Genomic DNA, 16,757 nt, shown 5'->3' with positions numbered 1-16,757 from the left:
GTCTTTTCTTTGTGCTACAATCCATTTTTATCTTGTATCTTCTTTCTAATGTGTTTGAGCTTACGTTTCTTTGATAGGATTTGTAACGACCCGAAAATCGGACCGCTACCGGCGCTAGGATCCGGGTCGACTTAAGGCCGCCGGGACCCGTAGCAAGCCTAACATGAAACCTGTAAACCTGTTTAATCCCATACATGATCAACAACATACATAAAAAAATAAAAACTTTTCTTTCGTACATTCTATCATACGCCAAACTCAACCTGTGCATACACTGAACATATACATAATCATACCTTGATCCCTCTGTGGGATCTCATCAATGCCCCCAATGGGTGGCATAATGTGTTGAGTTGGCTAAACATAGTCATCAATAAACCTCTAGGATCATGTAATAAAAAGGGATTACAACATTCATAGGGTCAAGCACAATTTCTAATCCTCAATATCATTATACATAACATAACTACTTAACTTTACATCATTACACAATCTGTCATGTCCACTTTCTAACTATTACATACATAAGACTTCAAGACTCTCGCGGACCTCCTGGTCTACCCTGTACCTGCAAGCCTGGGGGTTAAGGGAGAGGGGTGAGCTACTAGAGCCCAGTGAGCAGAATAGTAAAGCATTTAAAACATATAATAACATGAAATGCATCACATCACAGCAAATCACATCAAGGATGAATTTGTCACCAATAGTCCTCTACATAGTCCAACTGTGCCAGGGGCGTAGAATGGGCCTCACTGGTCTTTCTCTTTCCTAACATAACATAACATTCCATAATGCCAGGGGCGTAGAATGGGCCTCACTGGTCTTTCTCTTACATAGTGCCAGGGGCGTAGAATGGGCCTCACTGGTCTTCCGTACCGTATCATCATCATATCATAACATACGAGGACTAAAGGATCATTCAACATTCATCCACATCATCAACATATTATGCAATGCAACATATTCGTGAGTTCTAATGCAAGCATCCTATTATATCTCATGGCATTCATGATGCGTGAATCATGCTCAAACGGGTTTATTTATTTAAAAGCATAAGAGTTATTCCACTCACCTCTGGCTAGCTCTGACACTGACTGAAGCAGCTGACTCACTGCTGGGGTCCTCGGTTCCTCGGGTCCAAACCTACACAGGTGGACTCAAATGAGGGACCAACATACTAGAACATTGTAACGACCCGGAAATCCGACCCGTTACCGGCGCTAGGATCCAGATCGGCTTAAGGCCGCCGGGACCCGTAGCAAGCCAAGCATACCTCCTGTAACCTGTATTATCCCATACATGATCAACATACATAAAGCTGTAAACTTTTTCTTTCTTTTTCCAAGCTTAACCTGAACATGTGCACATCTAATAACATAACCACCACTGGAGTCCTCATCAAATGCTCCAATGGGGTATTTCATCATTCGATAAGCTTGGACTATCAAATACATCATAAAAACATTTCTATAGATCATGTGCCAAGGGGATAACCATAAACATAGGGTCAAGCACATACTAATCCTCAATCATCATCATCATTACATATCATAACTATACATTACTCATTCATTACATTACATGGTCATAAATACTCATTACATCATGTTCATGTCCACTATTATCTATTACAACATACAAGGCTTGACTTCACTCTAGCCGACTTCTTGACCTATCCTGTACCTGCAACTCTGGGGATAAAGGGAGTGGGGTGAGCTACTAGAGCCCAGTGAGCAGAAACTAAAAACATTTGTTTTAATTCCTCCCTTTTTAGGTATATTATTATTCATTTTATTATTATTATTATCATTTAACTTTTTCTTATTCATGCTTTCATGTATGCGCCATAACACAAACATTTCACAACAAGGATGAACTTGTCACCATATAGCCCCAATCTTTCTTACTCATACATGCCGGGGGCGTAGAGCCGTAGCAGGCACACCCGGACTTTCATAATCAGTCATAGTGCCAGGGGCGTAGAGCCGTAGCAGGCACACCTGGACTCACATAGGCTATCATGACATACAAGGGCTAATGGATCATTCAACATTCATCCACATCAACAACAAAGTATGCAATGCAACATATTCGTGAATTCTAATGCATACAACCTAATATTGCATAGCATAATGATGCATGGGCAATGCTTTATGATTCATTCATTTATTCCTTTACTTTAAAGTTTAAGGGGTTGTTCCACTCACCTGGTAACTGAAGCTTTAACAACGAACTCTGAACGACTATCTCACAACCGGGGGTCTCGGTTCCTCGGGTCCGAACCTACACAGGTGGACTCAAATGAGGCACCAAGCATACGTGAACATGACTCCAAAAAACTCCCCAAAGACCCCCTAAAACATCCTGAAAACATCACATGAAAACATGCAAGAAATGGCTGAACAGGGCACTTTCGGCGGCAGGTTCGGCGGCCGAAAGTCCCTCTGCAGCCGAAAGTCATGCAGGTTCGGCGGCACTTTCGGCGGCCGAACCTCCCAGACAGAGACGAAACTTGAGTTTCGGGGGCAGGCTTCGGCAGCCGAAACTGCCTCCACAAGGGGGTTCGGCGGCCGAAAGTCACTTCGGCGGCCGAACCTGAGTTTCTGCCGAAAAGCAGAAACTTGGCTCCCTTGTGTCCAAAGCCTCCAAAACGCCTCAAAACATGCATAAACTTGTTTCTACACATGCATATACATCATACATCACACCTAGGGGTCTCAAACTATAATATACCCCAACTACAACACTTCAAACAACACATTTCCAACATACATTGTTCAAAAACATACATTATACCCATAAACATACACATAACCTAAACATGCATTCTAACCCATAGATCTTGCATAAAACTTATTTAAAACATAATAAGAGTTCAAGATCGACCCTTACCTCTTGAAGATCGAGAGGAAAACGACCTTGACTCAAAGATGGGAGGATTGAGCTCCTTGAACCTCAAAGTACTCAAACGTGCTTAAAACTTGTAAATCTTCAAAACAAAGTTATAAACTTGTTAAAAACGTGAAAGATTGAAGGAAAATGCTCAAGATTGGTGAGGGGCGGCGAAGGTTCACCTTGGCCGACAACGGGGAAGAAAAGCTCGCCCGTGCGGACCAAAGAGACCCTTTTATAGTGGCTGGCCAGGCCACGTTCGGGGGCCGAAAGTGCCTCCGCATGCATGCCATGTTCGGCGGCCGAATATGAGGTTCGGCGGCCGAACCTGGACTTCCCTCACTTATGCTTTCGGGGGCCTAACGTGCCTCCAAAACGCATGCATGTTCGGCGGCCGAACTTGACTTTCGGCGGCCGAACCTGGGTTTTCCTCCAAAGACTTTTCATGCAAAAACTCATTTAATTTCATACTTAAAACCATTGAAATACATGAAAACACTTCATAAAATCATAGTCTTACCCTTCTAGAGGTTTCCGACATCCGAGGTCCCACCGGACGGTAGGGATCCCGATACCGGAGTCTAGCCGGGTATTACAAACATAACTCTAAAAACATCCCCCAAAAACCCCCTAACACATCTCAAAACATCCATGCAAAACATGCAAGGAGGTTCGGCGACCGAAAGTCCCTCCAGAGCCGAAAGTCAGGCAGGTTCAGCGGCACCTTCGGCGGCCGAAACTCCCAGACAGAGGCGAAACTCATGCATGTTCGGCCGCACTTTCGGCGGCCGAAACTCCCAGACAGAGACGAAAGTCTCCTTTCGGGGGCAAGCTTCGGCAGCCGAAGGCTGCCTCCACAAGAGGGTTCGGCGGCCGAAAGTCCCTTCGGCTGCCGAACCTGGTTTCTCCCAAAGGGCAGAAACTTGATTCAAACATGCACAAAAGCCTCAAACTCATACCATCATGCATTTAGCTCAACCAAAACATGCACACAAGCTCCTAGGGGTCTCAAACTAACTTAAACCCCAACTACAACACACATACACAAGCATTTGCAAGCCACATTGTTCATGAACATACATATATACCCATAAACATAACTAAAACCTAAACATGCATTCTACCCCCATGAACTTCATAAAACTTGCTTAAAACATACTATAAGCTAGAGATCGACTCTTACCTCTTGAAGATCGAGAGTAGAGGCGACCAAACTTGGGGTTGGGAGAGATTTGAGTTCTTGAACCTCAAAGCTCCAAAACTTTGCTCAAAAGCTCAAATCTTCAAAACAAAGTTAAAACAAGTGAAAAACTTGAAGGATCTAGAGGAAAAGCATCAAAGATCGGTGAGGGGCGGCGGAGAGCTCACCTTGGCCGAAAATGGGGAAAAACTCGCCCGTTTTCGGCTAAGGGACCCTTTTATAGTGGCTGGCCAGGCCACGTTCGGGGGCCGAATGTGCCTCCGCATGCATGCCATGTTCGGCGGCCGAACTTGAGGTTCGGCGGCCGAACCTGGACTTCCCTCACTTATGCTTTCGGGGGCCTAAAGCACACCCGCAACGCATGCATGTTCGGCGGCCGAACTTGAGGTTCGGCGGCCGAACCTGAGCTTTCCTCCAAGGTTGTTTTTATTCAAAAACTCTTTTCCTTTTTACTTAAAATCATCAAAAACATTAAAACATTTCATGAAAACATGATTTTACCCTTCTAGAGGTCTCCGACATCCGAGGTTCCACCGGACGGTAGGAATTCCGATACCGGAGTCTAGCCGGGTATTACAGGATTTTAATCTTTCTTTCTAAGCGTTCTTTTGAATTGTTAGGTTGACCTAAGTTTTAAAGTTCAATTGGAAGAATTGCAAAGAGTGGTAAAAGAGTACAAACACGCGAGAGAGTGCTTTACTACTAATTTTATTTTTTATTGTGATTCCTGTTGTTATTCTTAACCATGAGTTTGGATAAGCATAGAGATGCTAGAGAGGAACTTGAGATGGAGATTAAGGAGAATGTTTTCTAACTTGTGCTTGATTTTACAATAAATAGCTTTAAAGATTGCATTTAACATTGTAGAAAATGAATGGATAAGAAAGTTACATATAGCCTTAGAAAAGCTATATTGTTACTTGAGGAGCTTCATGGATATGAAGAGAATTTAAATAAAGTAAAGTTGGAGATGAAGAGGTTTGTTGCTAAGAAAAGAGAAGAGATAAGAAAGAGGAGGATGGAGAAAGAAGATGCTAAAGTTCCAATTTCAACTTTCATAGAAATTAAAATTGAAGAGTAAATTATTAGAAAATCCAGAGATTATTGCAACCCAAATTGCGTAGCGGAAAAATAAAATATCTCTGGTTTCCTTCCCAGAATCTGAGTGCTTCGTTTATTTCAAAGGAAGGATACGAGACTAACCTGTTAATCTCATCGAGAAGATACAATGCCGGACTGATGGTGCTGCTTTTTCAAACGAACACCCTCAATGATATCCACACGAACGTCTATTATCCTTCTAGAGTGCTAGCTCTCTCTGATGGATAAACCATGTGCTCCACAATCTGCAACTGTTAGACTGAATTCTCTATAAATTGTTGTTCTTCTTCCTCCTCAATCCGTAGAAGGAGTTTATTTATATGTTTCAGTCTTTTGTTTTCCCACAACTCTTTTCGTAAAAGAGTTGTGTTCATAACCAACTACCACAATCCAGCAGATACTCAAATATCTTATGTGATAGAGTCCTTTATCCGTAACAATTACAGATAGACTGCAGATCCTTTTTAAATATTATTATCTTATAATAATAAATAATTAATATTAATAATAATAACACTTTATTATTATTAATTATGTTATTATTATTAATTATATTAATGGGCTTTTAGCCCATTAATATAGCACATCAACAATGTTCTTATGTGTGACCTAATAGGCTCACATTAATTGATAATAGGCCCAGTCCCAAAGGGCCCATAAATCATAAGTGACCTCTAGCAAGACATTATTACTACCTAATTAATATGAGGGTCGATAGTCCGATAAAACCTATTAAATAGAACATGTATTAATCTCTTTATCACACGATATCTAGTTTGAACATAAGTCATGGTCAATGTCAAACTTATAATGTTCAAACTTATGATTTCTCGATCTCTAAGTAGACTGATAAAATTAAATGATATTGATCACATTATCAATTCATTTGAGCACGGCCATGCATTTCTCAGTCTCACTTATCGATGGGCCCAGAAGATATCTCTCTCAGAGAGAGGGACAAATTCTATCTTGATTGTTCAATATCCTCTACATAGTTTCTATTATGCTCAATCATAACCTTTATGATTATCCGATTAAAGACAATGTTTGGTTATATCAAAACATAACAGTCCTTATGTTGGAAACTATGACAATCTCAAGTCAAAGGATTAAGACATAACTACTTTGAGATTCACTTATGACAATGACCCATGTAGTGATCTCAATGCGAGTCCATCCAATACTTTGTTCTCTAACAAGTATCTATGATTATTGAATTATATCAACATATACATAATCATCTCATGATTATCAATCAATAATCATACTAGTTATATTTTATTATTATCATCATAATAATAAATAACCAGGGATGATAATCATTATTATGTAACATGCAAACAAATAATAATGATAATAAAAATCTCTTTTATTAATAACGAAAACGACATACAAAAAGGTCCAAGATAATGGCCTAGGGCAAATACACTAACATATATCGTAATGCATGAAATTAGTAAAGTTGTTGTTAAAAAATGCATCATTGAGCTTAAAGAAGAAATTGTTATTGATGGTGGACATAGGGAGGACATGATTGATGGGGTGGATGTAATACCCGGCTGGAGTCCGGCATCGAAATTCTACTTTTCGGCGGAATCTCGGATGTCGGAATCCGCTAGAAGGGTAAGATTTATGTTTTGGTAAAGGATTTTAGTAGGTTTTAATGTTTTTCGTACAAAACGAAATGAGTTTGTGAAAGAAAAGAGCCAAGGAAGAAATGCAAGGTTCGGCCGCCGAAGGTGAAATTCGGCCGCCGAACATGCATGAGTTTTGATTTCACGTTAGGCGCCGAAGGTGGTCTGGCCAACCACCTATAAAAGGCCCTAGGTCGGTGAATGGATAAGATTTTCTTTCCATTCACAGACAGAGGTGAGACCATGATCTTCCTTGGGTGACTTTCATGTTTTCTTCAAATCTTGCAAAGTTTTGATGAGGTTTATGTGGTTTTGAAGCTTTTGAGCAAATTAACCAAAAGTTTTGAAGTTGGAGACTTTGAGGGAGAGTTTCTCCATATCTCCATGTTGGGATCGTTTATCTTCTTGTTTGTAAGAGGTAAGTGAAGATCCTGAACTTCTTTTCATGTTTTATGAAGGTGTTATGAAGTTTTTGGGTAGAGATGCATGTTTAAGGTAAGTTGAGGTTTTGGTTGATTTGTGGTCAAAGCATGTGTTTGTGTTTAGTTGTGTTGTTTGTTGGGGTTTTAAGTTAGTTTTGGACCCCTTTGTGCCTATACTTGAGTATATGCAGGTTGTGGAATTATGGTTTGCTTGTTTGAGGGGAGTTTGGGTACGTTTGCATGAAGCAAAACAAGGTTCTGCCTTACTGGAGAATCCAGTTTCGGCCGCCGAAGGGAGGTTCGGCCGCCGAACATGTAAGGAGGTGGTTTCGGCTGCCGAAGCTTGCCCAAGCCTGCCCCCGAAAGTTTGGACTTTCGGCTCTGGAGGAAGGTTTCGGCCGCCAAAGGTGCCGCCGAAGGTTGGGGACTTTCGTCTCTGGAGAGGACTTTCGACAGCCGAAGTGCCGCCGAAAGTGCTTGAGTTTCATCTCTGGAAGGGACTTTCGACCGCCGAACCTGCCGCCAAAAGTGCCCTGTCCAGCCTTCTTTTGCATATTTTATGTGATTATTTTAGGATGTTTTAAGGGGGGTTTTAGGGAGTTTTATAGAGTTGTTCTTGAGCTAGTTGGGTCCCTCATTTGAGTCCACCTGTGTAGGAACGGACCAGAGGAACCGAAGAGAGCAGCAGTGAGCACTGCTTCAGAGTATTCAGAGTCGGCCAGAGGTGAGTGGAACTAAACTGAATGTTTTAAATTGAGAAAGTAAAGGCTTTGAGCATGTTCCATGCATCATGATATGTAATAGGTTGAGTGCACTAGAATACACTAATGTGACGCATTGCATTATTCTATGCTTGTACGGATCAGACATAGTGGATTCATTAGCCCTCGTAATAAAGTCCTGAGGAGCCCTGAGAGGGCCGGGCACAGGGCACCCTAGGGTGCGTAATAAAGTCCTGAGGAGCTCCTTCGCGGGCTGGGCACAGATTGAGGGAATTTTAAATCAGTCCGTCTAAGATGATGTGATTTACTTGTGATGTGATGCATTCCATGTGAGCATGTTTTATTGACATGTTTGATTTATTCTACTCACTGGGCTAGTATAGCTCATCCCTCTCCTTTACACCCAGTCTTGCAGGATCAGAGTTAAGGGGGAAGTTCAGCAGGGTACAGGAAGAGTACAGAACTTTTGTAATAGTGTGGACATGTAATATTGTAAAGACATGGGTTAGTATTGGATAGTGTAGAGTATTGTGCTTGACCCATGTTGTAAATCCTTTTTATATACATGGTCTGTTTATGTGCTGTGAATGTTTTTCTCCGTATGTGAAAAACCAGGCTTAACAGAATATGAGTGGAACCCATCTAGAACAAGCTTTAGTAAGGGGTTGTATAGTACAGAGATAGTGCATGCACAGGTTGAGCCTTGGTTCAGAGCATCATTTTTATGTTTTTACAGAAAGTGTATGATCATGTATGGGATTTTACAGGTGTATAGAGAGTATAGCAGGCTTGCTACGGGTCCCGGCGACCTTAAGTCGACCTGGATTCTAGTGCCGGTAGCGATCCGATTTTTGGGACGTTATAGTGGAGGAGGCGAATGGGGCTGTTTTGAAAGTTATAGAGAAGAATGGGTCACATCCACATGATCTTTCTAGGACTAACATTATTATGCCTAGTTATCTTATTCTTGATGTGCAGGTTGTTGATGGCAATATCCATGAAGAGAGTTTCATGCTATTTCTATCTATTCAAAAGGAGGTCTTTGAAAATATATTTGTTCTTAAAGCTTCCATTCCTGACATGAATATGAGCAAGATTCAAGAATGAATCTTTTCTAAAGAAGGAGGGAATGATATGGATCTAATAGGGCAGATTTATAACAATGGTATGGAGCAACCTTATATCATTTAAATGAGTCTAAAAGGTGTATAAACCAAATCCAATTGGGGTGTGCTTCAATTCATATAGGGCAGATTTGGTGTGAAACTTGCAACTATGGGCTTAAGGAGCATAATCAAACCTATGGGCCAAAGCGATACAAAAGTAAGCCTAATGTGAAGATCAAAGAAGGCTTTTATGAAGATTCAAGTCCATTGGTTCTAATTAGAAGGAGTACAAGTCCATCAAATCAAGTTGGCAGATTTGAAGAAATATGTGCAAGGTATGTGCACAACTCATGATAGCTTTGGATGACGTGTTATACATATTATTTGGACCTTAATGATGTATCCTGTAAGTCCATTTGTTTGGGTTAAGCTTATACTATCTTATTTGCTTTAGTATTGCTATTTTAGTTGTTTAGACCTAGTTTTGGGCCTTGATGTGCTATCCCTTTACTATGGGCTTTTAACTCGGCTAGTCTTTTTGGCACTTTAGGCTTTAGTTTATTCTTAGTATTTTAAGATCTTTTAATAAAAATTCAGAATTATTCATGCTATTTGCGTGCTTTTGTTATTGTGAGAGTATGAGATTGTATTTTTCCAATTGTATCAAAAATCAAGATAAACTTATCTATTCAATTGTAGTACTTGCCTTGTTTCTCTAATTCTCAATTATTGGTATTCTTGTTGTTCTTTCCCCTTTGCGTTGGGTGCCATAAAAAGGAAGTTTATTGTTGATTTTGAAGTTTTTCTATCTTATCAAAGAGTTCTTGAATTTGATCCATAAGGTTTCACATCAGTCATAAACTGAACTGATTTCAGTTTAGCCTATAAATACAATCAAAATGCCGGTTTCTAATCGAAACTAACTTTTAACCAAGTCTATCTTGAGAATATTTTAATATATTTTTTTTAATTGAAAAATCCATTAATAAATTTTCACATAGCATAAAATTAATTAGTAATTTTTTTTTATAATAATAAAATAGAGATATAATTTATAAATTAATAAATTGAACGGTGTAATTTAAAAAAAATAATTTGATCCATAAAAATAAAAATTTAAAATTGATAATGATAATCTAAAACAAATCGTAAAAAAAGTAATGTTTTGATGGAATATATAATAAGAAAATTAATACTTATAATTTTGAGTTTTTGATTTTTTATTTTAAAACATTTTTAATAAATAGTAAAAAAAACACAATATTAATAACAGGATAAATTTTTTATTATTTTATTAAATAAAAAATATATAAAAAAACAGAAAATTAAACAAAAGCCAATGCACCTAAAAGATTTTTCTCCCTTCGCCACAAAATTGAACGGAAACCATTAACAAGCTGTAAATATATATAGACCAAAATGTCCATACTATACCCAATTGGCAATAGTTAACTTAAAATATTATAGTTTTAATTAACAGAAAAATAAGAAAATAAATTTTGATATGTAATCTCTATTTTTTTGAAATATCAATAATAAAAATAAAAATATTATGATAATAAAATACAAAATTTATTGCCATTTTCGCTATCAAAAGTAAAGAATTTTTTTATAGATATATTGATGGATGAAAGAAATTAAATTATATTAATTTTCATTAATTTGAAATATTTTATAAAAAGTATTTTTTTATATTTTTTAATATTTAGAGCACTCAAAATAATTGATTAACAAAAAATATTTTTAAAAAGAAAATAAGTCATTCTGATGAAAAGAATAAATTATTGTCTGGTTTGTAAAATTTTATTAATAACATTGGATTTTCTAGATATTACTTTTTCTATCATTTTATTACAATAGAATAAAAGATAAAACAGATGAGAAAACAGAAGAAAGCAATTCCGTTGTCGTCCAGCGGTTAGGATATCTGGCTTTCACCCAGGAGACCCGGGTTCGATTCCCGGCAACGGAACTCTATTTAATTTTCGCTTATTGCCCACATTGCATTCTTGCCTGCTAATTAGGCGTAGAAGAATTTGACAGTATATTTTTCTGATTTTAGTTTTTACCCGTATAATGTTATTAATATATAGTAAATAAATACAATTACCACAAAATTAAATTAACTTTTTCATTGTAATATAAATTTTCATGATTATTTGTAGATTAAGTGATACAAAATAAATTTTAATGTATTAGTTTATTTTTTCAAATATTGAAAATTTTATGAATTTTTTAACAATATGCATATGAGATAGAAGCTAATTATTTTTATAAGCTTATAATAAGTTAATATAATTAATATTCTGTTTATTGTTTTTACTGAAAAAAAATAAAAGATGTATTTTTTTCCTCTTATTTTGTAATTGTTTAATGTCAATATTTATTTAGATTTAGATTAAAACAAACAGTATATTTTAAACTATATAAAAAATAAATAGATTTGTGCATTAGTATTGCATTTTAAGAAATATTTTTTGAAAGTACAATTTTTTTACTGGTTTAGAGATTATTAGTTTTCTGTAATAAATACTTTTAAGATTCAATTTAAAAGTACAGAAAAGCATACATTTTCAAATTCAATTTAAAAATAAAATGGAATTTTAAAATATTCATCAGCAAAATCAAAACTATTGGATTAGAAAGTAAATTAAGTTGTCACAAGAGAGAATTTTATTGTAATTAAACGTCTTTTAATAATATTATTTTTTGTACTTTTAAATATTAAAATTATTTTTTATTTAATATTTTGTTTTTATAAAGATGGCATTTTCTATTTGATGCTTAATATTCAGTTATTTGGTTATAAAACGATCTATTATTTCTATCGGTGGTATTGGTGGTAGTGACCCAAGAAAGAGAATATATCATATGTAAAAGGAGTTTTAATGAAAAAAAAAAAGAAGAGAAAATTATTTTTTTTTAGAAAACTATTATATTTTTTTTAAATTTTAGTAAAATTAATTAATAAATCTTTATAATTTTTAAAATTAATTAAAATATCTCTCATATTTTTCAAAAAGTAAACTGAATTTAGTTCATCTAATTTAATAAAATATATATTTTAATCAATTTATTTTTAAAAATTTACAATTTAATTTTTTACATTTAAAAAAAATTAAAAATTAACTTTTACCGTTAAATTATTAGTTAACTTACCATTCACTTTAACGAGAATGACGAGATTATCTTAAGTATATATTTTTAACCTAAAAAAATATAGTTTCTGAAATTTTATTAAATTTAAAATAAAATTTCTATCATTTTTTAAATTGATTTTTATATTTTATAATTATTTAGGGATAAAATCTTGAAATTGACCCTAAATTCTTATATTTTACAATTGAATTCATAAATATATTTTAAAATACATTATTTTAGTTTTATAAATTAATTTATAAATAATTATAATATTTAAAAATAAGTATCATGAAATGAATTGAACTTTTAATATTTTAATTATTTATTAAAAAAATAAAATCTTTATATTTTTATAAATTAATCTTTAAATATTATAACATTTATAAATATATCCTTATAAATCAAGAATACTGAAAATCCAATTAAACCGAAAAGTGTATTAAAGTGATAAATTTGATTTAATTGGTTAAGTGTATTGAATGCGGGGTGATCATAAATTCAATTCCTATTGGAATCTCAAATATATTTCTTAATTAAATGAAAATGATTTTATTTAAAAAAAAATTCAAACCATTTAATTTATCGATTTAATCAAAGTTGAATCGGTTCATATTAGATTGATCCGATTCTACTAAATAAAGGGTTAATAATCTGATTTCTAATAAAATTAGTCCAATTTAATTTTAACGATAATAGTTTAGTTATATTTTTTTAAAAAAATATTTTAATATTTTTTATATAAATTAATAATAAATTAATTTTAATTTTAATGGTAGAGAATAAATTAATTTTTTTATTATTAAAAATTAAATTATAAATTTTTAAAAATATAAAAATTAAAATAAATATTTTAGTAAAATAGAGAAATTAAATTATAGTTTTTTTTTTTTAAATAAAATTATCACGTCTTTCCGATAGTCAACTTGTGGAATTATCTGTAAAAAGAGTAAGAGATTACAAAATTACCCTTGAAACAATTAAAAAAATACAAATTGACCTACAGATTGGTCTCGTTACATGTGAATTCCTATAGAGATTCAAAGAAAGAGGGATTGGCCTGTCTTCATCGTCCGCGTATATCCACGCGCTGGTAAATTCCAATAGAAATTCAAAGAAAGCGACATGAATTGGACACTTCTTCATCGTCGGTGAATGATCCTCGCCAGCTAACAGCAGTGAACCTTACGCACCGCTAATGGTTTTGTTCAAGATCTTCAGATTTATTATGCTGGTTGTATAACCGAAAGCCAATCCGTTCTGCATGCTATCTCTCCTTTATTGTCAGTTTGCTATTTGCTGCCAGAGGCGTGTTTATTTATACAAGACTAGTATTAATTATAGTTGCAATTCTTGCGGTTGAAATTTTATATTTCTGATTGACAGACCATGAAAATGCATTTTCTTTTTTTCCGAGACCATATATCTGGGTAATTTATTCGTAAGACAAACTTGTTATTTTTAAAAAAATAATTAGTAAATTTTAGTTTTTATTTTAAAACTAACTTTTAATATTAATTAAAAAAAAATCAGTAAAGTTGACAGATGTATGAGAAAACAAAATTTGATAGAGAGTACAGATTTACGGTGATGATATCCAACTTTTAATTTTTCTCGCCGATTCCCTGCTTGTATTCTTTTTATTAGAGTTGGTGATGGAAGTGAAGTTTAGATTTTGAATACTCATTTGGTACTCAAAGCAGTTATTGCCTAATAGATGTTTGATAAAATGCTTGAGAGAATGTGAGGGTGTTCTTAGTCCAGAAGGTTATGATTATTTTTATAATTTATAATTATTCTCTCTTGATCAACAACTTTATTTTTAATTAATAAAATTCTTAACAGAGAGACATTTTAATCAGACCTTTAAATGACAAGGATTAATAAATTAATTTCACTAAAATATAGAAACTCTAAAGTAATTTTTCCTTTTAAATTTTATAATATATTATATTTTAATCCTTAAATTTTAATATAATTAAGAGATCGAAATATTTAAATTTATCTATAATCAGTATATCTAAATTAATAGTCCATCTGAAAATATTTTTATTATCTTTTTTAAATGAATAAACTACACTTGAGTTTTTTAGTCTTAATATAATTAATAGATTAGTTTCTGCATTTTTTAAAATATATATATTTAAATATTTCTATAATCAGTGCATTCTCATCTAGTATAATTTAAATATTTTGATCGTTTATTTTTATTTAAAAAAACACTTGAATTCCGTTTAATTTTTGTCAATAATATTTTATTTAACTAATTTTTAATATTTTTTATTCTTCAATTTCTATTCACTAAAATATTTTATTACTTATAATTTTAAAATTTTTAAAAAATATTTACAATTTCAATTATTTTACAGTGATACCACTTATAATTTATTTTTTAAAAAACTGCATATAAAAATAGACAGTTACGAATTAAATCAATTAAATTTAATTAATCGATGTGATTTCAAATCAAATTTATTTGTTTCCCCAACTACTTAAATCTATGAAACATAATAATCATATTGTAATTCATTTTCTAAATATAATTCATATTATAGCACTCCATTTGTTTCATAAAACATTTTTTAAAAAAAAAATTCACATTTGTTTTTAATTTTGGAATTCTTAAAAAAATTGAGCATTGGAAAAAATATTTTAGTAAAAAAAAACTATTTTTAGGAAAATCACTTACTTTTAACAAAAAAATTAATAACTAATTTTCTAAAATTTAAAAATTCTTTTAATCTTACTAAGCGTTTTATAAACTCACTATATTTTATGAAGATAGACATATATTTATTTTCACATGAAATAAAATGTAATTAATGATAATTAACAAATAATTTTATAATTCATTTTATAATATACTATTTTTATTATAAAATTATTAATGCAAATTTTATTAATATAAAAATTATTAATAAAATTATTAACAAATAGATGATATTTTTTTATTTTTTATTTTACTAAATTATTTTTTGTCACTAATAAATTATATATTCAATGCACATTAAATATGAGTATAATATATGAAACCAACAAATAACGTATCAATTAAAAAAGAGAATCATGTGTAATTTATGATGGATAAAAAAAGAGAGTAAAAAGCAGTTCTACCGTTATAAGAATGAAAAAGTATAAATCTTACCAAACACCATTTAATTTTTTTAACATGGTAATTAAACAATAAAAATTAAGTTAAAATTTATTTTTAAAAATATTTTTTATATTTATAATTTATTTTCATAAAATAAATAGAATCTAAATTTCCAATTGAAATTTTTTAAATATATACTATTAGTATAAATTATGAATAAGGACTAAAATATTCTACTTAAATTGGTAATCAATAGTATAAATAATATTCCATTTGTTCAAAGCCATAAAAGTTATTTAAAGATTTAAGAGTTGCATAGAGAATTATATATATCCTTTGTATCTTATCAAGATTTAAAACCCTATCTACTTTATTATACCCTCCTTACTCACTATTAGATGAGAGAGAAATCCATCATTTCGGCGGCGGCGAGTCCATCCCCATCCACAACTGCTTTGTAAGAACTCACCGATGCAAACCCTAAGAAAGCATAATATGGAGAATGACTTTCTAGTGGTGCTATGATTGGCCTAAAGGACAAAAAATCAAGAAAGAGCCACCAGTCCGAAAAGAAAACAAAGGAGAGAAAGAACCACCAATAAACCATAAACAGAGAGAGAGAGGAGTCGATCCACCAAGAAATGAAGGAGGATCAAAATATAGCAAAGAAGATACATGAACCCACCAAGGAGGGCAGGAGAGAATTACCATCGCTGCATGAAAAAGTGGAGATAGAAGAGTATCCACTATGAAATGGAGCAAAAGATAGCAGGTATGACTAGTGCACCAAGAATGTGTAAGTATCTCTATTACCTTCTTGTCTGTCGGCTATTTTCCATATTCTAATCTCTTCTTCTTATTATTTTATTGATTCCCTTTCTATTCTCTATTTGTGGTTGTATGAAGTGAAGTAGCTAAAATATTTATTAGAAGTTCTTGAATTTCTAAGAATCTTGGCTGGAAGATTTTTTTTCTTGTCATTTAGGTCTTAGAAGATTATAATTCTCTTATTGGACAAAGCTTATATAGGATTCAAGTTTTAATTTGATACCAATTAAATTTTCACTATCTCCTACACTTGTATTATCCATCTAAACATGAACTGCAATATTAAGATTCGGCTAATTAATCTAATTGAAACTTATTGGATTTGAGTTGAACATGTTTTCTTCTTAGAAATGAATCTTTCTGATGCATATATACACATATATAATTCCATTAATTGCAGAATGCCCTCAACATCTATTTCCTTTCTCTTCTCTTGTGAAGCTATTTTTGTCCTTTGATATCTATCTAGAATTATAACACTATTCTAAAAATACTTGTTTATACTCAGATAAATGAAACACTCTATATACTCATGTGCACATCAAGAACTAAGATTATAATATCTACAATACAAATTGAATACTATATAAGCCTTGTCCAATATAAGAATTATAATCTA

The 16,757-nt window shown here is 32.9% G+C and overlaps 1 non-coding gene across 1 annotated transcript; it reads left to right on the top strand.

Moving 5' to 3' along the window:
• The first annotated feature begins 10,978 nt into the window (after positions 1 to 10,978).
• TRNAE-UUC lies at positions 10,979 to 11,050 on the top strand. The gene has a single exon. It is a non-coding gene; the product is annotated as a tRNA-Glu (tRNA).
• Positions 11,051 to 16,757: the final 5,707 nt, after the last annotated feature.

Source organism: Manihot esculenta, chromosome 6 (genome assembly GCF_001659605.2).
Source record: "Manihot esculenta cultivar AM560-2 chromosome 6, M.esculenta_v8, whole genome shotgun sequence".
Taxonomy (NCBI): domain Eukaryota; kingdom Viridiplantae; phylum Streptophyta; class Magnoliopsida; order Malpighiales; family Euphorbiaceae; genus Manihot; species Manihot esculenta.
The sequence above is the reverse complement of the archived record's forward strand: the minus strand, read 5'-3'. Positions and strand labels throughout refer to the sequence as shown.